At 36.9% G+C, this 25,613-nt stretch overlaps 1 long non-coding RNA gene across 1 annotated transcript in view; it reads right to left on the reverse strand.

The window, feature by feature from the left end:
• Positions 1-905: 905 nt before the first annotated feature.
• Positions 906-25,613, reverse strand: part of LOC144561050 (uncharacterized) — a 59,724-nt gene continuing 35,016 nt past the window's right edge. Inside the window, exons 2-3 of the long non-coding RNA XR_013513565.1 lie at positions 6,597-6,873; positions 906-1,181 (exon numbers count right to left, since the gene is read on the reverse strand). This is a non-coding gene — a long non-coding RNA (uncharacterized LOC144561050). The remainder of the gene's footprint in view (positions 1,182-6,596; positions 6,874-25,613) is intronic.

Consider the following 25,613-nt stretch of genomic DNA (forward strand, 5'->3'; position numbering starts at 1 on the left):
TAGAAACTCAAAATTTTAGTTTGAATCTGGACCATCCGATCAACTTTGGCACAGAAATTAAAGGGACCCTGTGTATTGCATCTAGAATCAGATTGGTTTAGGTTCTGGTCAGACAGTCCGAATTTAAACTCAAAATTTGAGTTACTTCATGGATGCAGACTCTAACAAAATTCCACTCAAAGTAGAATGCAAAAGCCTTAGTCTTACGAATTCAGATCCAGTACGTGCAATATCGTACCGAGTACAATGAGATCCGAGTTGTTAGTTTTAATCTCGCACGAATTACAAAATAGACCCCATAAATAATAGCACAAATCCTCAAGCCCAATTCATCAGTAACTTGCAACAGGAAATGTCCTACAAGGTTTGTAATAGAGAATCTTAACTTGCTTGGAGCACTTAGGTGCAGTGAGCTATTATTGCACCTAAGACCAAAGGCAGGCCAGATGGCCCATGACCAAAGGCAGGCCGGACGGCCCATGACCATAACCCAAAAACTAATTCAAAAGTAAAAAAAATTAAATGGTTATATTTAGTCATATTAAATAACATAATGGGCTGTTATAACCTCTCTTTTTTTTAACTATAGAAGATAAGAATAAATTTCATTTACTTCAACTATGGTTGTTACGTAGCATTCTTTAATTTCCTATATATATGATCTACTACCAACAATAAATGAACATTAAGGATTAATAAATATATCATGTTATAAAATATATTCAATTTAAACATTTATATAGATATGTATCCAAATAGGAAAGTATTGTACATGTACGTCCGATTTTTAGCCGAGACGGAACTAATTATGATCATAATTTTGGGTTGACAGTCTACGGTATTTTAATTGCACTCGGTATCATACATCACCGCTGTATTTAAATATATAAAAATGCATCACGACATCATTAATTAATTAAAGCATTTTAATACATTCACACAATATATCCAAATAATTTATAGCAAAAGTACTAGTACTGCCGATATCATCTATAATCACACCTGTGTATTATATTAATACAAGCCGAAATATCCACACCTATTAGTTTCCAGAAATCTCCATCATTCTTTGACCTGCATCCATCAATAGCAGCACCCTTTACCACAACATCTGGTCTCGCTGCAGCACCTGCTGGGTGGATAGGGTCTGCTTCCTTGAGATCCTCCAACAGACCTTGGATCTGAATTTGTGGAAAAGTTAAGAACATATGAATGAATATGGAGTTATACTAAACAGCTGTAAAGAAACATGGAGGTTATTCATGTACAAATTAATAAAGCAACATATATACTGTACTAGAGATCACCAAAGAAAAGGTGGTAACTGACTCGACCATTATGGAACTAGACTACTATTTAGAACGAGTCCTTACATGATTAAATGATATATTATTTAAATGCATAATATATAATAGCACTATTTAGAGATTTTTTTTATATTTTGAAATAAAATATTATAGTTTGTTGGAAAGGGAAGGAGTCTATTTGATTTTCATAAATAGAAAAAAATTCGGTGCAAGTATTTTATTAAGTTGTAACTGTATATAAAAAAAAAAAAATCATATATAAAGGGGAATTCAAGTTTTGAGCCAGCCAACCAGCTCATTCTACCACATTAATGGTATTGCTAGCTAATGTTATTTCACCGTACAAAAAATATAGGTCAGATCTTAAAAATAGTTGATATACCAACAAGTACCCGCAAAAAATACCATTAATCAGTCCTTCACTGAATTATTTTTTAGCGGTGTAAGAAGGAAAAGAGATCTGCAGGAATTCACTGTGGCAGGGGTTGGGATTGGGTCCGAAAACTGCTTGCACTGAAAAGTTTCTACAGTGCAACTAATATACCCATGCTTGCACCGTGTATGTATGTGTATGTGTATATATATATATATAGAGAGAGAGAGATGAGCTACGGTGAGTTGCAAAGTAAAGCGACTATTTTACTTCACGCTCATATTTTGCAATTTTGAAGTTCAAAACATTGATCCGAACCGCTCAACATGATCTCCATATTGAAATGTACTTGGAGACCAAATTTTATATTTTTTGCAATTTTTTTACTATTTATTAAGCCACTTTGAAAATCGCCGATCCAGCGGTCTAGAAATTTTTACTGTTTTTACTGTTCATCCGGGTTTTCAGATTTTCAAAGTGGCTTAATAAATAGTAAAATAATTTCAAAAAATATAAAATTTAGTTTCCGGTGCGAACATGAAAATATTGGTTGCACCGTTGAAAATTTTTGGTACAAGACATTTTTCCAACCTGGTCAAACCCCACACAGTAAGTACCACACTAAATTAGGATTATATTGATTGCACCGTAAAAAAATTTCGGTGCAGGCATTTGTTAAGTTAATTGCAATTTGCAATGGTAAAAAAATAAACATTTCATATAAAGGGGCATTAAAGTGTTTGTACCAAACCCATTCCGCCACATAATTGCTAGCTAATGTTATTTCACCATACAAAATAGGTTAGAGAATAAAAATAGTACATACAGCAAGAAGTACACGCAAAATGTACTAGAGCGCGCGGAGTAGGTTACCCCTGTGATAGGAAAGGGGTAACCCCGCATAAAACAAGAAATAGAATCAGATTTCGTGTCGCGTTTTTGATCGGAAGCGGAGGAGACGAAGGAAAAGAGAGGAGTTCGCGTGACTTTTTTCCTTCGAAATCCCGCTGGGAAATCCACGCCAAAACAAAGGAATTTGGCGAGAATTGTACGGAACGGGTGAAGAGACGCAAAAAGCCTTCCTTCTTCTCCTGTTCACTTCTTCTTCCCGTTCGCTTCTTCTTCCTTTTTCATTTGCCGTTTTGCTCCGACTATGTGTTTTTAGTTATTCTCCTCCATTCTTCTTCCTATCCACTGTCAATATCTCTTTTTTATGTTTATTTTCTCTTACAAACTCAAATCCTAGAAGCTAGGTTTTGATGGCATTATTTGTAAATTGAAAGAAATTTGAGGGTAACTATAAGATTGTTGAGAATTCTTTCTTTCTCAGATAACAGTTTAACCGATCATAAAATTTCAATCTAAAATCATGTATATTCTATTCTTTTCTATTCTATTCTATTGAATTCTTACTCATTTTGTTTCCGATCACAGTGTACATGTTCAAGTTTGATGGATTCTAAGACCGTCTGATTCACTTTAATATCCATGCTCTCTGTTCTAATATTTGTGAGCTTTGCTTTAATTTTCATGCACACGGATCTTAAAATGAATTGCACAGTCTTGGAATTCATGGGATTCCTCCGCTCTAAAAATATACCATCAAGCAGGCCTTCTCAGAAAAAAATTATGGTGTAAGCAACAAGACTAAAAAAGGGATCTGAAGGAATTTTCTGTGGCAGAGGTTGGGATCGGGTCGAAAAACTGCTTGCACCGAAAATTTTTCTATGGCTAAATCAATATATGACCATGTTTGCACCATAAAAATTCGTCGGTGTTTCATATTTTTCGAAAATCAAATCTAATCCTTCCCTTTTCAGAAGAAAATTATTAATTTATAAAATTAAAAAAAATCTTATTTAGAATGAGTTCTGGTCTGAATATAGTATTTTAATTTGAGAAAAGGTTTCTATCCACACTGTTTTGTTCATCATCTGTCCACAAACATTATCTACTCCCAGTTTAACTACCATCGCTCTCCACCGTTAGACCACCGTCATGCCTATTTAAACCTCTCTTTCTTCCCCGATCATTTATTTCTATTTTTTGAGTCGAAGAGATCGAGTCTCACATCTACGCCGCTACCTTCGCCACTATTCATCCCGCCCGTCCCCCATCGCCTCCTCGCGCCACCATCCCCATCTCCGTCCCGGTCTCAACCACACCTAAGCCTCCGACTTTTGTTCCTCCAATTCCCATTACCGCTCGCCGGCGCTTTCTTCTCTTCGACGGAATTCTCCGGCATCTCTCTTAGATTCAAATGGAGAGAAACGATCTAACAGAGGCGATCTGGAGGAGCGATCTAGTGGAGAGAGATGAGAGCGAGGCGATCTAGAGAAGAGAGATGAGAATGAGGCGATCTGAAGAAGAGAGATGAGAACGAGGCGATCTGGAGAAGAGAGATAAGAGCGAGACAATCTGGAGCATAATCGGATTATTTTACAGTATTCACTTTGTAGTTTTACAATATCCATCTTGTGGTTTTACAATATTCAAAACAACTTGTTTATTTACTAATCTATTTAAGTTTTGTTTCTTCTATTGATTTGAATTGATAATCATGATTTCCTTGCTTCTATTAATTTGAATTACAAGTTACAGCCTAGATTTTCATTTGATCCATTATTTAGTAGTAATAATATGTATTGCTTCGTGTGTGCTACAAGGACACTTAATGGCTTTGGTACAGAAATAGATGATAGGGAGACGATATGGAGTAGTGATATGTTAATTTTAAAGTATTTTCCCTGTTAATTTTACAGTATTCATTTTGTGATTTTACAATATTCATCTTGTGAAAATCTGGAGGAAAAAGATGATAGAGAGGCGATATGGAGTATTGATCTGTTAATTTTATAGTATTTCCCCTATTAATTTTACAGTATTCATCTTGTGATTTTACAGTATTTATCTTGTGAAAATCTGGAGGAAAGAGATGATAGAGAGGCGATATGGAGTATTGATTTGTTAATTTTACAGTATTTTCCTTGTTAATTTTACAGTATTTATCTTGTAATTTTACAGTATTCATCTTGTAAAAATCTGGAGAAAAGAGATAATAGAGATGTGATATGGAGTATTGATCTTATCAATTTTCATTTGCAGTATTGAAATTTGCAATGGACATATGTCTATTTGACTTTTTACATCTTCTAATTTTGCAGTGTTGAAATTTATAGTGACATATGTTTATTTTACTGTTCACAACTTCTAATTTTGTAGTATTGAATTTTACAGTGCACATTTGAAGGAAAAAATTATGAAATTTAAAAAAAAATTAAAAATTATAATTTTGAGGAAGAAAATTATTTTTGAATATTTTTTTGGTTTATTTTGAACAAAAAAATGCCAGTTGTAGATGTTGTTCGGGTTTGGAATGTTCTATAAGTTTTTTGTGGAATGTTCTAGAAGTTTTTGTAAATTGTCATTAACCGCAAATAACTTCCATTAACCGTTAGTAAGAAAAGTATAATTAGTTTGCCAAGTGGTCCCGCACGAAGTACAGTTAGTTTGCCAAGTTGATCAAGTTGCAAACCGTTAATGAAAGTTTTTGGATGTTTGAAATTTTTTATTACGTTTTTTATAAGATTGATCTTATAAGTTACAGCATTGAATTATTAAATTTACAGGATTCGGACAGGTCAAATGACAGTTTTTTTGTGAACAAATGGTGGACAAATGTCTGTGGACAATTAGACGCTTCCTAGTTGGACGCAATGCAAAAGTACTTTTTCTTCTTTAATATTTAATTAATTAGCGCGATGCATATTCTACAAATTTAACTAAGAGTGTGTGTTTGAATCATTAAAGGAATAATGGGAGCATAATGGTATATATGTTAGTATGTGAAAAACTAGTGCAAGAATAGTGTTAATTCAAATAGTATGAAAAAGGTGCTAATTTTGTGTTATTGTGAACAAATAAATTGATTTGGATTAAATGGTGCTGATGTTAAGAGAGCAAGTCCAATTTCTAAAAAAAATATCAATTTTACATAACCATGTGTATTATTTCAATCCGAAGCTATGATTTCTCTCAGAGAAGGCTAATTCTCAATCTGAACAATATAATTAAAATAATATTTCCACTATTATGAATGAGTGCATGAGACTATGGTACTATGCATAGCACGGATTGGTCCGTATTACGGATCAATATTTTTATTTTCAAAATTATAACGATCAATCTGAATAGTTCAATATGGTTTCCATATAAATATGTACTTGTAAACTAAATTTTACATCTTTTACAATTTTTTACAATTTTTTTAAATGAGTAGAAAATCGTTGTTGTTGGATGTTCCAGAATTTTTTAGATCAAGTGATTTTCTACACATTTAAAAATATAGTAATAAAAATCGAAAAAATGTAAAATTTAGTTTACAAATACCATGTTGAACGGTTCGGATCGACCGTTATGATTTTCAAACCAAACATTTGAGTCCATAATGCTGGCCAATATGTGTTATGCATGGCACCATAGCATCACACATTATGAATTGCACCAAATTAATATATTTTTTCCACACTATTTAGATTAACTCCCTTCAACACTATTCTCATAAACTAGATAGTAGTATTTGGTTCGATCAACCTTCTTTTTTTGGTTTAATATATATATAAATAAATCGTAAATACAAATAATTTTAGTAAAAAATTATTTTTATTTTTACTGATATTTTTCCTGATATTTCATTTAACGATCCAAACAGCTAAATCACTATTTTTTCCCCCTTAATTAAACTAATTGTTTCCTGTTACTTGTTTTGTCCTTTCTTGAAAACGATAGACTACATAGTAAATATCGAGACCTATGACTTATCTATTCTTTTGTAAGATATGAATACACTATTAATCTATAATATGGTTGCACATTATTATCTAGTCACTCAGAACCACAGAGAGCATTTACCGTACCTAAAGTTCTTTCGCCAGTGTTAGAGTTGGGGATTCCATCAGAAGCAACAGGTTGCATGGCCATAGCGCTGAGCAGCAAACAGAGAATCATTATTACACTCCTCATTTTGCTCCTCAAATTAAACTCTACACACTACCAGTTGCAGTGTCACTTGATTTCTTCCATCTTCATCATTTTATACTGAAAGTTATAACAAGACTTGTGCAAGTCAACTCCCTCCCTCCCTGTCTCTGCTTTCCCAAGTCTGAATTAATTTGTCTCGATACATAATAATACCTCCACTATCAAATTAAAGGTACTTAATATGCTGAATTACTGACCTCCACTATCAAGTTCATTTGAATTTTGAGTGGAGTTGTCTTTTCAACGTAGAATTGCAGCACTTGTAAATGACCTCCACTATCATGTTTTATCTCTTTTTAATTTGTTACCTTTTTGTTTGCTTTTTTTTCAAAATTGGAGAAAATTAATCTAATATGTTAATATTTCTTTAGTGTTTTTCCTAACTTGTGAGTTGTCATGTGGGGATTTTCGTCAGCACTTAATTTTAGCGGACCCCATAAATAACAAAATATCCTGAGCCCAATTCATCAGTAACTTGCAACAGGAAATGGACAAGAAAGTTTGAAATAGAGAATCTGAACTTGCTTTGAGCAGTATATATATGTACAATATGGGCTTATTGCTGGACCTACAACCCAAGATGGCCGGTCATGCTAAAGGCAGGCCGTACGGCCCAAAACCTAATTCAACGCTGGATACTTTAAATAGTGCTTTTTGTACTTGGTCATATTGAAAAAAACATAATGGGATGTTATAGTCTTTCTTTAAAACAAAATAAGAAGAAAAAAGGAATGGAAAGTTAGAATAATTTTCATTTACTTCAAGGATGATTGTTACAAAGCATTCTCTCCCATTTATGTGATTTTGTCAATTTACAATTTTCTATTAAAAAGAATACAAAATCTAGCTACATCGCTTCTAGGGAAGTCAAGTCTTCCACCTGCCTCTACTTTCCAAGTCCCAATTTGGTTAATTTTTGTTACATGGAATGACTAATAACAGTATGAATTTAATTATGTCATCTAAGGTAACTCAAATTTTTAGTTTGAATCCAGACCATCCGATCTACTTTGGGACAGATATTAAAGGGAACCGTGCATTCTATCTAGGATCATATGGTCCAGGTTCTAATCAGACGGTCTGAATTTAAACTCAAAATTTTAGTTTGAATTTAAACCATCCGATATACTTTGGGACGGATATTAAAGGGACCCTGTGCATTCTATCTAGGATCATATTGGTTCAGGTTCTAATCAGACGGTCTGAATTTAAACTCAAAATCTGATATACTTCATGGATAAGAACTCTCAAGATTCCATTCAAAGTAGAACGCAAATGCTTTAGTCTTAAGTGGGTTGCTTTATTGAGTTATACTGACCTCCACTATCAAGTTAAGTTGAATTTGGAGTGTAGCTGTCTTTTCACCGTAGAATAATAAAAAATTGGATGAACAGTGCTTGACTCGGCCGAGTCATCCGATTTTCCGGCCGAGTCAAGCCGAGTTAGACCGAGTTCAACTGAGTTAGGCCGAGTTGAGCCGAGTTAGAGTGAGTTATCTCGGTTGGACAAGTTAAATGCAGAAAATTGATAAAATCAGGGTTAAATCGAAATAATTGGCCGAATTTTCACTCATTCTCATGTCTCTAGAGCAAAATTTTTTGTTTTTCTACTCAAATCGGAACAATTTTGTATTTTTGGCAAGACAATGGAAGGATTTGGGGGAGTCGCTGTTTTGAAAGGGGCAGTCGCGTTTCACAAAGGAGGAGGAGGTTGTTAAATGATTATAAAATTTTCAATAGTCTTGGTACACATATGGTGTACGGTTTTGTATTGAAAATATAGCATGGTTTATTGTGGACCATGTCCATACCGGTTATTAAATAGAGATCAACTGTTTTGAAATATTAGATCGGTCTAAACAAGAATCAAAATTTCATTAAAAAGGAGTGTACGGTCTAAACAAGAATCAATATTTTATTAAAAATGGAGTGTACGGTCTCAATCAATTATTATTATTATTATTTGACTAAAGTATTATTTCTATGAATCAATTATTATTATTATTATTTTGACTAAAGTATTATTTCTATTAAACATTTAACTAAAGTAAAGAGTTTGGCTAATATAACATCAGTGTCATTTTAACCTATATAACACCAACTCTAAAATCTATCAAATCGACTTCGAACGACTAATCCAAACCGTTCAAACCGATTTACATTACGAGTGATGTATTTACATACAATTTTTATTATATTTTCGAGTTATATTAATATCAAATCAAGCAGTAAAAATATTTTAAAATGAATGTATTAAAATTAACTTAAAACTCACACTTTTGACCACTTGACTTGATATCAAATAAACTCAAAAACTTATAAATTTTACACGTAAACGCACAACTAATGAAGTATATCGGTTTGAACGGTTTGGATTCACCATTTGAATTCGATTTGATAGGTTTTGGAGTTGGTGTTATATAGACTGAAATGACACTGATGTTATATTATCCATGAGTTAGGCTAATAGGACACTAGTGTTATATCAAACTAAATAACACCACATCTTAAACCCTTAGATCTGCTTTAAGATTCGAAATATCCGCTTTTACTGTTCAAGCACTTCATTTTGTACGAATCTTAAAACAGATCTAAGGGTTTAAGATGTGGTGTTATTTAGTTTAATACAACACTAGTGTCCTATTAGCCATACTCTAAAGTAAATGGTAACCAGTGGCTTGTTTTATTTATTTTTTACTTTTCTATGTATAAATTATAAATTCTACTTATATTATATTATAATAAGCTAAAAGATGTGTTCTACTTATATTATATTATATAATTAGTGGATTATTTGAGTATAATTTTTTTGTCTACATAATTTTCTTACAAATTATTTTTTTATCAATTTTTCCTATATTTTTGCTACAAAACAAGTTTCTGCCAAAAAAAATATGAGTTTTCGATCCGATTCTTCCGATTCCAGCTGATTCATCTTATTCTGATTTCACAGTCAAGTATCCGATTTCAATTCCCATTCTGAGTTTTAGAGCCATGTCAGAGATCAAACCAACACCCTGGATTGAACTCTGATCTCGGTTTTCTTTTATTTCTTTAATTTGACAAAACCCCCAACCATTCACAAGGGCATAGCTAAGATTTTTATCAAGGGTATGCAATAAAGATATTATTAGTTTTTCTTTAATTCATTTTTATTTTTTTATTAAAAGATTGTCATTAATTTATATCAGAACCGGAATCAGTCGAATCAAATCGAAAACACGATTTTTTTTTATGCATAATTAAATTAAGATAAAAAATAATGTAAAGCACTGAAGTAATAAATTTTAATTGCAAGACAAGGACTTGGTCATCATTCATTTGAAATTCGGGTCATTTTAAAAAATTAGACTCGTTCCTTTGAAAATAAAAAATAAGAGTAGGCAAAATCCAAATCCAAATTAACGTACTATATATATATGGATCTGATAAATACAGACCCAGCCTAAGTGTGGCTCCATCGGTGACCATTGCTCACAAAAAGAAAGATCCACAATACCAGATACCCTCTCCAGTTCAGTCAACAACCAGAACTCCCGGAATGGGCTCAGCGATCCTCCCTGCGACAGGGTAGTAAGGCACCAGCGCCTTAGCGAAGGCTTCTTTGATTCGCTCTCCTGGTTGCTTGCCATGCGAGAAGATCGAGACAAAGTCGATGGCGGCATTGATGGTTAAAGTGCGGTCTATGGAGGAGAGAGGGAGAGAACCGGTGGGAGTCGAGATGGCTGGAGGGACCAGGACTGGAGAGGACTTGGTCACAGTGTAGCTCATGGTGCGACGAGATGTGGGGAGAGGAGTTGGGTTGGTGGAAAGAAAGGGGAAAGGAAAGCAAATTGGTATTAATTAGTTCGACTTTTTATGATTGTGAAATAGGAAAAAATAAATTAACTAACACAGTTGTTGGATTATGAAATAATATTTCATTAGTCAAGACTCGATCTCCAACGTTTTTTCTTAAAACAAAATGTCAAATAATGTACAAGTATGCATTACCTCAATCTTGTTTTGGAAGAGTTATGGTAAACAAGGGAAATGGAGAAGCATTCGCATAACTGTTTTGCATATTCATTTGTGGTGTGGTTCAGTTTGTCAATGTTTTAACATCACATATCGCCATTGTTTTTGTTTTACCAATCTTTCAAATTTGAAATTCAAATAAGTGTATTCAAAGTACTTATCTTATTTTTCTACATGAGCATACAATAATACTAAATTTATAATTTTTTTAGTCCGTTTAATTGTACAACATTTAGTCGTTCAAATAAGCATATCCAAACTACTAATCTTCGTTTGTACATCATTGATTGCAAGGTTATTTGAAAACAATGACAAATTAGGTAGCCAGTTCACATTGTGAGACCTAACGGAAGTAACATCTGAACTAATATGAAAGAAACAAAGTACCTGTTAAATATAGTACATTAATTAGTTCTTTTCTAACTTGATATGAACAAAGTACCTAAAAAATGATTATTTTGTTACTTGATATGAATAAATAGAGCAAAACTTTGAAAGATGTCCATGCAACAAATTTGAGACAAGAGTCTCATGGGCCTTCAGTTTACAGAGCATTAAATTAAAATTAATTATTTCGTTTCAGAAACTCTTAACACACGGCCCTTTCTCACTGAGCCTGAGACATTAATTCATTTGATGGAACCATCAGTGTTTGCTTTAATGAGAAACGCTTATCATAATTGGGCCATCAAGGCCCAGTGGAAAACAGTAACTACGTAGTATAGTTTCTCCTAGCAGGCCTTTCTCACTGGGCCTTGTTAATCATAGTTTCTTACTAAGTTAATCATAGTTCCTTTGATTGGACAGTATTTGACATTGAACATTGTGCAAGAGTGGAATTTCATTTAATACAATGATGGAATGATTAGAACATAATATATCCAAATAATTTATAGTAAAAGTAATAACCAATCATCTATAGTTATTGTATTTATAGAAGCCGAAATAAAATGGATACAATAGGCAAACAAGGTAATTACATAATAGATCATCCTTATTTGTTGCTATAATTAATTTCCATTTTCATCATTTTATACTGGTAATTAAGTCTCCCCCTGCCTCTACTTTCCAAATCTGAATTGATTTGACTCCATCACTCCCAACTTAGGAAAATGTTATCTCCACTCATAAATGGGATGCTTAGCAGAATTAGTGACCTCACTGTGAAGTTTGAATGTCGAGTATTGTAGCTGTCTTTTCACCGTAAAATTGCAGCATCCATAAATGAAGGATGCTTGGACCATAGAATTGCTCCCCTTGATTGGGGTGGTATGAGCTTTTAACACCTTGCTTGATTGTGTATGTAGCACAATACGTAAACTACGTGGGATACTTAAATTGGCAAGATCAAATCAGAACACCCCCGACTCTCTTCTTTAAACCTATCACAACATGGAATTTGGCAAGAGTAAAATAAGTAAATAACAATGATGTAGATTAGAGTTTAATTAGTAGTTATTGATTTTTTTAGTTTCAAGTTCACAACAAAAGAACAAATGGGGGTAGATTTGCAAAATGACGTGAGAGTAACAGAAAAAAAAATGTCAATGAACTTGAAGAATTCCACAGAGGGATACTTAATTTGGTGATTAATAAACAAGCTAGGTGGTCTTGTCTCATTTAGTAATAGTGCAATACTACAGGGATACGTTTAATAATATTTAGAGATGGAGGAAACCAAGGTCCCGGGTATATTGGGTGGCCTAAACCTGATGCGGCCTGATTCGGACAGGTGGGATCGAGCTTCCAGTCCTGAGTCTTGTTCTCTGATTAAGATCAGATCAATGTGAAATGTGCAACATATTTGGCCGATGTACAGGCTACAACATATTTGACGTGTTCACATTGATAAGCGTGTTTTCATGCATGATGAATGATTTCTCAATGAGTTTTGGGCATGTTTTGTTTCACTGGATGATTCTTTGAAAGGAATTATAATTTTCTGAAAGGAAGCAAAGTCCTAATTGATGAGTTGAATTCATCCCAAATACATAATAACAAAGTAAAGTTACAATGGTAGAATTAAGAGTTGGTAACAATTCCAACCAAGTCAGAGAGACTTTACAAACAAAATCAGAAAGACCTTTAATATAACTCCCGCAACAAACAAATTGTTTGGCAATTAATCGCAAATTAAGTTCTAACTCATCAATGATAACACTTTGAAAAATACCAAATAAAAATAATAATAATTAGTAATTATTACAATAAACTTGACACTGTTTCTTGATCTTATTATCTGATAAATAAGCCTAACCAGGACAAATCCTATTTCACATTACAAGGCCAGAACCAGGCCGGTGGTCGATAGGCAACGGGGAAGATCTCAAAAGTTCCCTTCTTGAGGTTGTAAACTCCAGAATCATGAAAAACATAAAATGTCTCATGGAGTTTATATAGGTAATCATCGTCGGTGTAATAAATGCAATTCTGTTGTATGTCGTCAAGACCAACAGTCGATGCTATGTGTGAATATCCGAGACCGATAAACACTGCATTATCTCCTATGCTCTTAAGCAGGCACCACAACCGGTCTCTTTGGTCAAGGTTTAGCTGATACACACTCATTGTGTGGCCTATATTAATTGTCCCATTTCCTCTCCCTACATACCATCAGAAATTTGCCTCCGCACTTGACGAGGTACCCCTTCTTAAGGCCGTCCAACATAGTATTGGGTATGGTGAGAACCTTCTGCTTTAAAAGAGAAATCTTTCAGTTCCCAGCAATGGAGAGTCTGTTTAGACATGGCGTAGATCTTCCCTCGAAAAATGATGGCATCATTGTAACATGTTCTAATATCTAACCATGGTTTGGAAACTCGACTGATTCCGAGTCAACTCGGTATCAGCCGTGTCTGGTCTGAGTTTCAGTACCCGAGTCTCGTGCCCAAGCGATTTTTTCCCCAAAACTCAATTGAATAGTGTTTGACTCGGCCGAGTCATCTGATTTTTAGACTGAGTCAATACGAGTCTGTCCGAGTCAACAATTTTTTCAATTATTTTTAAATGTTTACTCAATAAAATGAGAATAATATCCAATAGATAATGAGTGAAACCAAAAACCACTGGCGAATTACTATACGTTTCAAATTCTAGTGGTTGAAAAGTGCATTGCAAAATAAAAAAAGCGACTGAAAGGAAAGAAACTGATTGAGTTTTTGCCTTTAGATAATTCATTGTATCTAATTATAATCATCAACTGACTGCATAAATCATGAACTGACTGCACAAACAAACCAAAAATGCATAAACAATAAAATATTACATAATTGATTACAAAGTTAATATGTTTAAATACACATACCTATGTTTAAAAAGTGTGTTTTATTTGTAATGCTTGTATTACATTATGTACTTAGTGTATATTTTGAGTGTAATATTTTGTTTTATTATAATTTTTTTACAAATTATTTTTTTACCAACTTGTTCCTACTTTTTGGCTACAAAACAAGCTTCTGCCAAAAAATCCGAGTTACCGATCCGATTTTTTCTGATTCTGACTGATTCATCTGATTCCGATTTCACGGTCAAAAATCTGATTTTGATTCCAATTCCGAGTTTCAGATATGTATCTAATCAAGTCCACTTGTCGTCTCCAACCTTTAAAACTGCCAAACCTTGCGGCCTGAACAATCCCAGTAGCAACAGTCCAATATCATTACCGGAACTGTGATCACTAGCTACATCATTAATTAATTAAAGCATTTTAATACATTCATTAAATTGGATCATTGAAACACAATATATCCAAATAATTTATAAAAGTACTTTACTTATACAAGCCAAAATAAAATGGATACAATATGTAACATGTACTTATGTTGTGCCTTAACTTGGCTCTGAACAAGGTAATTAATTACATAATCAATTATTCTTAATTGTTGCTATTAATTAGTTTTCAGAAATCTCCCTCATTCTTTTCAGGAGCACTGATAGCTGCTAGCAACCTCTCTCTGTGCAGCACTTGGAGGGGTGATAGATTCTTGGAGCTGCAGGTTTTCGATTACCTCTAGTATATGGACCGGAAAAAATAGTATCTGTTGAGGCTAAAATTAAAATGCACAATATGGTGAGTGAAATTTGAATTTATATTTTTTCAACAACCATAAAATAGAGCTTTAATCACTATATTACGAGCAAACATTTCATATTTATTGAGGAGTGCTTGACACGGCCAGTTCAACCCAATTCAGCCGATTTTCGGCAAAAAAAATGCTGAAGCGCGTAACCTGGAGATTGATGGATTGTCTATTGTTTTTTAAAATACACTATAATATAGACTGTTACAGTGGAATGGGTTTGAAGCTTAATATGGGTTGTACTGTACATGACTATCAACTCAGTTAGAACGAGAGAGTATTTACCTTTTTGACATCTGAAGCCAGCAGGGGCGGAACCAGGGGGGTGCAAGGGGGGGCCAGGCACCCCCCAACTGAGGCGGAAGTGCTTACTGGGGTGGTTATTTTTATGTGGTTTTTTACAGATGCATACCGATTGGCATCCCCCAGGCAATTGTTCTTTCGTCTTTCGGCAGCTCGGCCCCCCCCCAAGTTCAAGTCCTGGTTTCGCCCCTGGAAGCCAGGGAACGTTGGTATTAAGGAGAAGTCATGAATAGCACCAGTTTGCAATGCCATAGCGCTGAGCAATAAATAGAGGATCATGAATTCACTTCTCATTTTTGTCCCAAATTAAAACCCATGATTTCTTCCATCTTCATCATTTTATACTGGTAATTCATAACAAGACTTCAACAAATCTTTGTACATGAAACCTTTTTCTTATTATTATATTGTTGGCGGTTTTCCGCCAACCTTCAAAAAAAAAAAAAAAAAAAGACTTTTGCAAATCAATTCCCAAATCAAGTCTCCGCACCTGTCTCTGCTTTCCAAGTCCCAATTTGATTAACATTTGCTACACGGAATGACTAATAACAGTATGAATTTAATTATATGTCACCTAAGGTAACTTAAATTTTTAATTTGAATCCGGACCATCTGATCTTGCATTCCACCTGGTCCTGAATTAGCCCACATTCTGATCAAACGGTCTGAATTTGAACTAAAAATTTGAGTTACTTCACAGATACAAACGGTCTGAATTTGAATTAGCCTTAGTCTTACTTGAGTTGCTTTGTTGAATTACTGATCTCCAACTATCAAGTTAATTAATTTGAATTTGGAGTGGAGCTGTCATTTCACTATATTATGAATTTGGAGTACCTTAATATTTTGATACATATATAGGGTAAATTTTTTTACGGATCTTAAGTTTTTAACCAGTAAAAATTTCACCGATCCAATTGTTTTCAATTTCACCGATCCAATAGTTCGTAGCTTCTGCGAAGATTTCAGAAAAAAAAAACGATAAGATGAAGGGCCCATGCCAAAAATGCATCACAACAGTAATTGATCCATAAATAAAATTTTGATGGAAAGCTTCATCAAATTTTAGATGTACGGTCTTCTCCGTTGGTTAGACCAACCCGGTCTGATCGAATCTGTGCAGAAGTTGAGAACATATGAATATGGTCTTATATTAAACACTCTTAATATTATCATCCAAACAGCCAATTTGGTTAACATTTGTCACACGGAATGACGTCTAATAACAGTATGAATTTAATTATATGCCACCTAAGGTAACTCAAATTTTTAGTTTCAATCCGGACCATCCGATCTTGCATTCCACCTCGGTCTGAATTGGCTCACATTTTGATCAAACGATCTGAATTTTAAATCAATATTTGAGTTACTTCACAGATACAACTCTAAAAAGAGGTCAAGATACGTAGAACGAAAATGCGCGCCTTAGTCTCACTTGAGTTGCTTTGTTGAATTACTGACCTCCACTATCAAGTTAATTAATTTGAATTTGAAGTGGAGCTGAATTTTCACCGTATAATTTTAGCATACATAATTAATGAAGTTCCCATGGAGAGAATTTTTTATTTTTAGAAAATATTATAAATTACGAAAAAAAATAGAAAGAGTACCTTAATATTTTGATACATATATAGGGTAGATTTTTTTACGGATCTTAAGTTTTTAACCAGTAAAAATTTCACCGATCCAATTTTTTTCAATTTTTTTTTTGTCTGTAGAGGTGGTTTGAATGAGTAGAGTGAAGAATTTATTTTATTTTTAGAAGTTAATATTATATAATATAGAAAAATAGATAAAACATCATAGAATTTGATGTACATGTAGGATCGCGAGTTCAATAGCTCGAATTCAAATATTTTTATTTTTTTCCAGCAGCACACCATGCACCACCTTTCAACAATATCATGAAGATATTAGCAACAAAAAAATTGGTTTTAAATATGTTTTTATCCAGATTATTAACTCTGAAATTCTAAGATACACCTTATATTTTTCTATATTTTTTTAATAATAATTTCTAAAAATAGAAAAACAATCTATTCATTCTCCATTCAAACCAACAATGGATGGAATAAAAAAATATATATTTGGATTGATAAAAATTCCACCAATCAATTTATACATAAAAAAAAAGTCGCCTTTCTATTTGCCTCTCTTATTTATTTATTTATTTTCTATAAATAAAAAATTATTTTTTTTGGACCATGTTCTATCTGTTTTAATTTTAATTTGTTAAGTTTTTGTTTGCTTTTGTTTCAAAATTGAATAAAATTAATCAAATATTTTCAAACTTCTTTAGTGTTTTTCCTAACTTGTGATGCGGGGAATCCGTATTTGTGCTGCAACAGGAAATGTACTTCAAATTTTGTAATAGAGAATCTAAAATTGCTTTAAGCAGTATTTGGGCTTGTTTGTGGGCTTACTAAAACATATGATCAAACATGGTATCAACGATAAGATGGAAGGCCCATGCAAAAGGCAGGCCGCACGGCCCATGCCAAAATGCATCACGACATCATTAAGCTTTGAATATGAAGGTAATATTTGGGTAATATTTACCTTTTAAATATGAAGGTAGAAAAATTCTGGATCACCATAGCGCAACATGATGATCAAATTAATGAACACACGAGTGGACTTGATTAAACAGGACAAAATCACATAAGCCAACTAATTTAAATGCACTAATTGATCCATAAACGAATTTTTCATGGAAAGCTTCATCAAGTTTTTCGTTGTGATGATCACAATCCACAAGATTAATTGGAATTTCATTTAATACATTGGACGAATGATTACAACACAATATATCCAAATAATTTATAGTAAAAGTTCTGGCTAAGCATTTAAATTATTGAATTTAATACAAATTACCGAAATAAAATTAAAACAATATGTAAAATATACTTATGTCGTATCTCAACTTGCTTTAATTAAACTAGGTAAATACATAATATATAAATTATGCTTAATTAATTAGTTGTTGCCATTAGCTTTGAGAAATCTCCATCGATCATTCTTTCACGAGCATCGATCGCTAGCAGCCACTGTCATTATCACAACATTGTTTACCGCAGCTCCTGATGGGTCCATGGGGATTAGTAAGTGGAGGTCCACTAGGATTATACCCTGAATTTGTGCAAAAGTTAAGAACATGTAAATATGGAGTTATATTAAACAGCATATAAAAAAACCTCGAGGTTTTTCATATACAAATTGATAAATCAGCGGTCATACTTTACTTGAGATCACCAGAATCATTTTTTCTCTTAACTCATCTCAAAGGAACAGGGGCAACTGACTCGACCATTCTAGAACTAGACCTAGACTGCTATTTAGAACGATCTCCTAATTATGTGATTAAATGATATGTTCAGATGCATGATATATAATAGCACTGTTTAGAACTGAGTTGTACAAATAATATTGCATTTGAACGTAACAAACCCATTTTTTTCTTGAAAATGATGTGTTTGGGCCATTAAAGAAATAATGAAAACATAATGGTAATTAGATTAGTATATGGAAATTTGTAAAAGAAAAGTGTTACGTTATGAAATTTTTACAATTAAATTGTAATGAATTAAGAACAAGAATCAAGTTAATTGTGTTAATAAAATGGAAGTTTAAACCTTAATTAAGGTTTCCCTAAATAAGTAAGTAAATTGTGAATTGAAATCGCGTCGAAATTTCGAGATTTCAGAACTTTATAGGCTCAGTGCGGATGAGATTGACCCGCAGTGCGGGTGGGTGCATCCGCACTCATGCAATTCTGAGTTGGTATGTATTTTTTTCTAAGTACTGAGTGCGGATGGATGGACCCGCAGTGCGGGTGGAAGTCATCCGCAGTGGCTCAGACTTTTCTGGAATTTTCCTGAAATTGGCTAAGTAGTGAGTGCGGATGAGGTTGACCCGCAGTGCGGATGGGATTCATCCGCAGTAGGCTCGGACTTTTCCTGGATTCTGTTGACAACCGACTAAGTCTCGAGTGCGGATCAAGCCACCCGCAGTGCGGATGGGCACATCCGCATTCAGGGTAAAATTAACCCTAAAATCCAAATCAAACCTTCTCTCTCTCTCACTTCACCATTTTCACCATTTCTAAGTTAATTTCGTCCAAGAGAGAAGAAAAAGAGCCCGTGAGTTTCCGTTTCGTTCAGACTCCCGATTGTTGCGAGAAATCGAGTTTGGAACCGAGTAGGCAGCCGAGGATCTCTCCGAACCCTCTTATTTGGTATTTCTTTCTCTCCTTATTCCTTTCGAAAACTCGAATTTTCTCGATTTCTCAGATTCTCGTTTTAAACCCGAGATTTGTGTTCGAATTGCTCGAGGACTAGTTCCTCTACACTTCTTACTAGTTTGTTTGCCAATCTTTTTCCCGATTTCTTCCGATTTGTGAAATCTGATTTCTAGGGTTTCGTGCCAAAATTGAAAGTTGGCATAATCGTGATTTGATTTGCTTAACCCGACCAATTAGACTTGTAATCGGTAGGGTTGCCTCCTGATCGTGAATTTCTAGAACATTTAACGACTGATTTGAGGTTTTGACCAAATTAGGGTTAACCAAACGGTAAATTGAAATGAACCGAGAACCAAAGTAGTAAAACGGTGATTGATGGTTACCAAAGTGAAATAGTATAAGGCTAGAGGGCCTAGATGGAATTGTGTACCGTTTGGTGAGATTTTGGTAAGAAAGAAGGAACCGAAAAGAATCGATACCAAAACATGAGAACTGATTTAGGACTGTACAAACCCTAAGTAAACGTATAGACCACTGAACCCGAATTAAACCAAGTATACGTATAATATAGGTGTAGGCTCGGTCGAGCAAAACTTAACGAGGCAATTCGAGACGTCCGATCCTTAAAATTAAGCGGTACGCTCGGCATACTAAGGTGCGGGATTCTTGGACTTGTTTGATACTTTATTTTCAGGAATTAAACTGTGTATTCGTTTGTCATGTTGAATATCATTGATTGCATCACTGAATTGCGTAGAGTATTTGCATAGCCCAATCAAATTAAACTCGAATTGATCTGAATTGAATGATTTGCATGCTGGTATGGTTATAGGTTATGTTGATCTATTGTGATCTGATTTTGATTGAAAGTCACCACGAACTGTGTATGTGAATGTATGTGAATGGATTTACGAAGTTAAGCACTTGGATCCAATGAATTTGCCAAGTCGGGCTGTATGCTGACTTGGATTCCCAGGATCCTAAATGGCCTTAGGTGAACGGCCCTCGATATTCCCAGTACCGGTTGGGACGAGGGAGGGTGATTATGTTATGAGATGTGTGATTGGAAATCGTGGTTGACTTGTGTAACGTCTGTGGCTTGGTAGCATTTTCCTACGTGTTAATGCATTTGAACGATCGATTGAACATGACGAATATTAGAAACGATTCTAAAAATGGATTTTCTTTATATGATTCGAACCAGACCTTAATAAACTGTTAAGCCAAGCGATTGCAGATGGGTGTCAGATAAAGGGTCCAGCGGTTGGCCATCTGTAGGTGTCAGTAACCCTACAGATGTGGGTTTGATAATGGTTCAGCTCGAAAGAACATCTGTAATTGCTACAAGCCCTACTGAACTGAGTTAGGAATCGAGTTAAGCCAAAAGAACTGTTGTGTTTGAGATTCATCTTGGAAATTCCGTGAACTGTGTTTCAGGTTGATTTAACTGTTGTCGAGCATTGGCATTCTGTTATTTATGATTATATGTATATCTGTTTGCATTGTTATTGTTTGGGTTTCATTGTTGAATATAGAGTTTGATTGCAAGTCCAATAGTCTAAACTGTGGCAAATTCGCACTGAGAATTTATTCTCACCCCCACCTTCCCGGTTATTTTACAGGTACTGGTGCGACCGATTCCGGAGAGGCACGAGAGTAGTAGGCCTTAGTAGCTTACCAGCATTACCCTAGATGTGTTTTGTTGTATAGATTTAGGGTAGGCCTCGTGGTTGGTATCCGGATGAGATACTTATATTGTATTATTTACTGTCCAGACCGTGTACTCTGATTATATATTAGAAACTTGTTTTGAATTGCTTGTTGTTTGGTTTGAAATGTGAGTAGCCTTGTAAGCATACACGGCGTTGTATGCTTACGGCGGGGGACTGTTACGACCCGTGGCCGCGGGGTGTGACAGCTCTCTTCGGTGGTATCAGAGCATAGGTTTAAAGCCCTAACCAGACTGATAGGATACGTGAGTGGGGTACGTTATACTTGGGGTCGTTACGGTTAACGACTAGTTTGTTATATGAGATAAGTGTATGCAAACTTAATAAATTGTGTCTTCTTATTTAAGAATTATGGAAGGACGTCGAGGTAGGGGACGACCTAGAACCAGGAACCCACTGAACGAACCGATCATTCATGCGAGCGAGGCCGGATCTGCAGGGCCTGAGGTCCAGAGGGTTGATCTTGGACCTGGAGGTGCGCAGAACCGGGATCGAGATTTAGACGATAGGTTGATCGCGGCGTACGAGAGAGGTCGCCAAGCCGAGAGACGTGAGGTGGCACCGGAGGCTCCCCGAGGAGGTCCGGAAGAGTTTAGGAGGTTGTACGACTCCTTCATGCGCCTTAATCCACCTCGGTTTAATGGCACGGGCGAGTATGCCATTGCTGAAGAGTGGCTCGCAAGCATAAACGCGAAGTTGGTTCTGTGCCGAGCACCAGAACAAGATATGGTGGAGCTGGCAGAGCAGCAGTTGGAGGATGGTGCAAGGTACTGGTGGGACGGAGCCCGACGTAGTTATGTCGGGGAGGAGGCCAAGATTCCGTGGGAGTGGTTCGAACTACAGTACACTCGACGGTTTCTGAGCAACATACAGCGAGAGGCGCTGCGGAGAAAGTTCCTGGAGTTGAAGCAGGATGGACGAGCGGTGACAAAATATAACAACGAATTTCTCGCCCTATCCAGGTATGCGACGGATGTGCAGATTGATGTGGTGAGATACCATAGGCAATACCTGGATGGGCTGGATGGGGAGATCTCTATGATCGTGGATACCCCTATGGCTACGGAGCTGCAGGCCATGATGGATCATGCCGAGCAAGTAGAGTTGCACGGTAAGAGAAGAAGGTTGCAAATGACCGAGAGGAGTGTGAAGCAGAGGGAAGATCAAAACCGACCATTTAGGTCAAGGGGAGGACCGTCGACAGCTAGACCACCCCTGAGACAGTTCATGGCACCTAGACCCCCTCCGAGGCAGATAGCAGCACCGGTACTCCGGCCGGGCTTCGTTTCTGTGTGGTGCCGTTCATGCAACCAGGCACACTCTGAGATCGATTGCAGACGCCGCAACCAAGCGTGTTACACCTGCGGCAGCATGGAGCATTGGGCAAGAGAGTGCCCGAATGCGGCACTAGGGTTCCAGAGGAACAGCGGTGGCAGAGGGCCCATGGGACGTGGATCTGGTAGACCACCATTCCGTGGTCGAGGGGCTTCTCAGACCAGCGGAGGCAGGATTGGAGGTCGAGTGGCTGCCCACGCACTCGGTATAGCAGAGGTTGCATATGACGCAATGAGGACTCTGGAGGGAGGTGAAGGCTCGCAACCGTCTGATTCTCGAGCTGATGTGATGACAGGTATACTTTCTATCTCGGATGAGAGTGCCTATTGTTTGATAGATACTGGGTGTAGCCATTCCATTGTATCGAAGGCTTGGGTAGAAAAGTATAACTGGTCAACTGAAACCAATAACCAAGTCCTGAGTGTCCAAACCCCTTTCGGTTCAACTGACCGAAAAATAACCATATGCCGAAACCGAAAAGTCAGAGTTGATGGAAGGGATCTCGAGATAGACCTGTTGGTTATGGAGATCACAGGTTACGACGTTCTATTGGGGATGGATTGGTTAACAAGACATGCCGCAACGATCGACTGTCCGCACCGCAGGATTTGTTTTGTGACCGCAAAAGGTGGTATGTCGTGCATGCTGAACTGTAGAAAGGTTGGAGGGTTGATACCGTGCATCTCGGCTGTGGAAGTTAGGCACCTGATCGATTCAGGGTGCACTGCATATCTGGCAGCAATAGTATACACGGATACGGAAGTTCCTGAGATGAATACGATTCCAGTGGTGTCGGAATTCGTGGATGTGTTTCCGGAAGAAATAGTCGGATTACCACCGGAACGAGAAGTGGAGTTTGGCATAGAAGTGGTGCCAGGTACGACACCAATTTCAAAGAGTCCGTATCGTATGGCTCCTGCTGAATTGAAAGAACTCAAGGCCCAATTAGAAGAGATGCTGGAAAGCGGGTTTATTAGACCGAGCACATCTCCATGGGTGCTCCGGTGCTGTTTGTGAAGAAGAAGGATGGTACCTTGCGGTTATGTATCGACTACCGTGAATTGAACAAGGTGACCGTCAAGAATAGATACCCGTTACCCCGAATCGATGACTTGTTTGATCAGCTGCAAGGATCTTCGATCTACTCCAAGATAGACTTGAGAACGGGGTACCACCAGCTGAGAATACGTCCGACTGATGTGGAAAAGACAGCCTTCCGAACGCGCTATGGACATTACGAATATATGGTGATGCCGTTCGGGCTAACGAACGCTCCGGCTGCATTTATGGACATGATGCAGCGAGTGTTTCACGACCTATTGGATTCAACTGTGGTGGTGTTCATCGATGACATCCTGATATATTCAAGGTCACGTGAGGAGCATGAGGTACATCTGCGGATAGTGTTGCAGAGATTGAGAGATCATCAGCTATTCGCAAAGTTTTCGAAGTGTGAGTTCTGGCTTGAGAAAGTGGCCTTCCTTGGGCACGTGATATCAGGTGAAGGGTTGGCCGTGGATTCAGAAAAGATTCGGGCTGTGACCGATTGGAAGAGGCCAGAAACAGTTACGGAGATTCGCAGTTTTCTGGGGCTAGCAGGTTATTATAGGAGGTTCGTACTTGGATTCTCACAGTTAGCTGCTCCCCTTACGAAACTTTTGCATAAAGGTGTGAAGTTCGAGTGGGGTGCCACGCAAGATCAAAGCTTTGAGGAGTTGAAGAATCGGTTGGTAACTGCACCGGTTCTTGCCATGCCCATCACCGACGAGGAGTATACCGTCTACACCGACGCATCCGGATCTGGTTTGGGATGTGTATTGATGCAGAAGGACCATGTTATAGCATATGCTTCTCGGCAGTTACGATCACACGAACAGAATTATCCAACCCATGATCTGGAGCTAGCTGCAGTGATCTTCGCTTTAAAGATTTGGCGGCATTACCTGTATGGAGTGAAGTGCCGTATCTTCACGGATCACCAAAGCTTGAAGTATATCTTCACTCAAAGGGAGTTGAATTTGAGACAGAGGAGATGGTTGGAACTGATGAAGGACTACGATCTGGATATCCAGTATCATGCCGGAAAGGCAAACGTGGTAGCAGATGCGCTAAGCAGGAAGAGTCAGATCAATCTGGCATCGATTATCACCAGGGAGACACACCTTCTCGAAGAAATGAGAAGAATGAATCTGCACGTGGGTGCATCCCGTGAGTTTGCATTGGAAACCTCATCTCGATTGATTGGAGCGAGCAATAGTGCAGGTACAGCTACAGTTGCCTCGATTATCTTGGCTGCGGTCGAGGTTCGACCAGAGTTACACGAGCAGATTCGAGCAGCACAACAAGAGGACCCAAAGTGCCAGAAATTCCGACAACATTTCGAGTCAAATGCAGACTCGCCATTTCAACTCCACGAAGATGGTATTCTGCGGTTCCATGACCGCATATACGTTCCGAATGACTCAGAACTGAAGAATCTGATTCTGTCAGAAGCGCATGACTCGGGGTATACCATTCACCCTGGTGAAGTCAAGATGTATCAAGATCTAAAGCGATATTTCTGGTGGCCAAAGATGAAAAGGAACGTGCAAAACTATGTGGAGAAATGTCAGGTCTGTCAGCAAGTTAAGGCAGATAGACGGAAGAGGGCGGGCTTACTAAGACCTTTGGAGATACCCATGCGGAAATTCGAGTCGATCACTATGGACTTCGTGACTGGATTTCCGAGAACCGTTGGACGGTATGATGCCATATGGGTGATAGTGGATCGGCTGACGAAGATTGCACACTTCATTCCACTCCGAATCGAGACATCCGGAAGAGAGCTAGCCGATTTGTTCTTGCAATACCAGTTTAAATACCACGGATGTTCGAGGCACATCGTCTCCGACCGAGACCCTTGATTTACATCTCACTTTTGGGAAAGCTTTCAAGAAGCCATGGGCACAAAATTGAGATTCAGTACAGCGCATCATCCGCAAACTGACGGTCAATCTGAACGAACAATACAAACGTTGGAGGACATGCTTCGATCCTGTGCTTTAAGTTTCCGAGAATCTTGGATCAACCACTTGTACTTGGTAGAGTTTGCGTACAACAATAGCTACCATTCGAGTATCGGAATGTCACCACAAGAGGCACTTACAGGACAGCAGTGTCGCACACCATTGTGGTGGGGACCCGCAGGTAC

This window comes from Carex rostrata, chromosome 10, assembly GCF_964058835.1.
Source record: "Carex rostrata chromosome 10, lpCarRost1.2, whole genome shotgun sequence".
NCBI classification, from domain to species: domain Eukaryota; kingdom Viridiplantae; phylum Streptophyta; class Magnoliopsida; order Poales; family Cyperaceae; genus Carex; species Carex rostrata.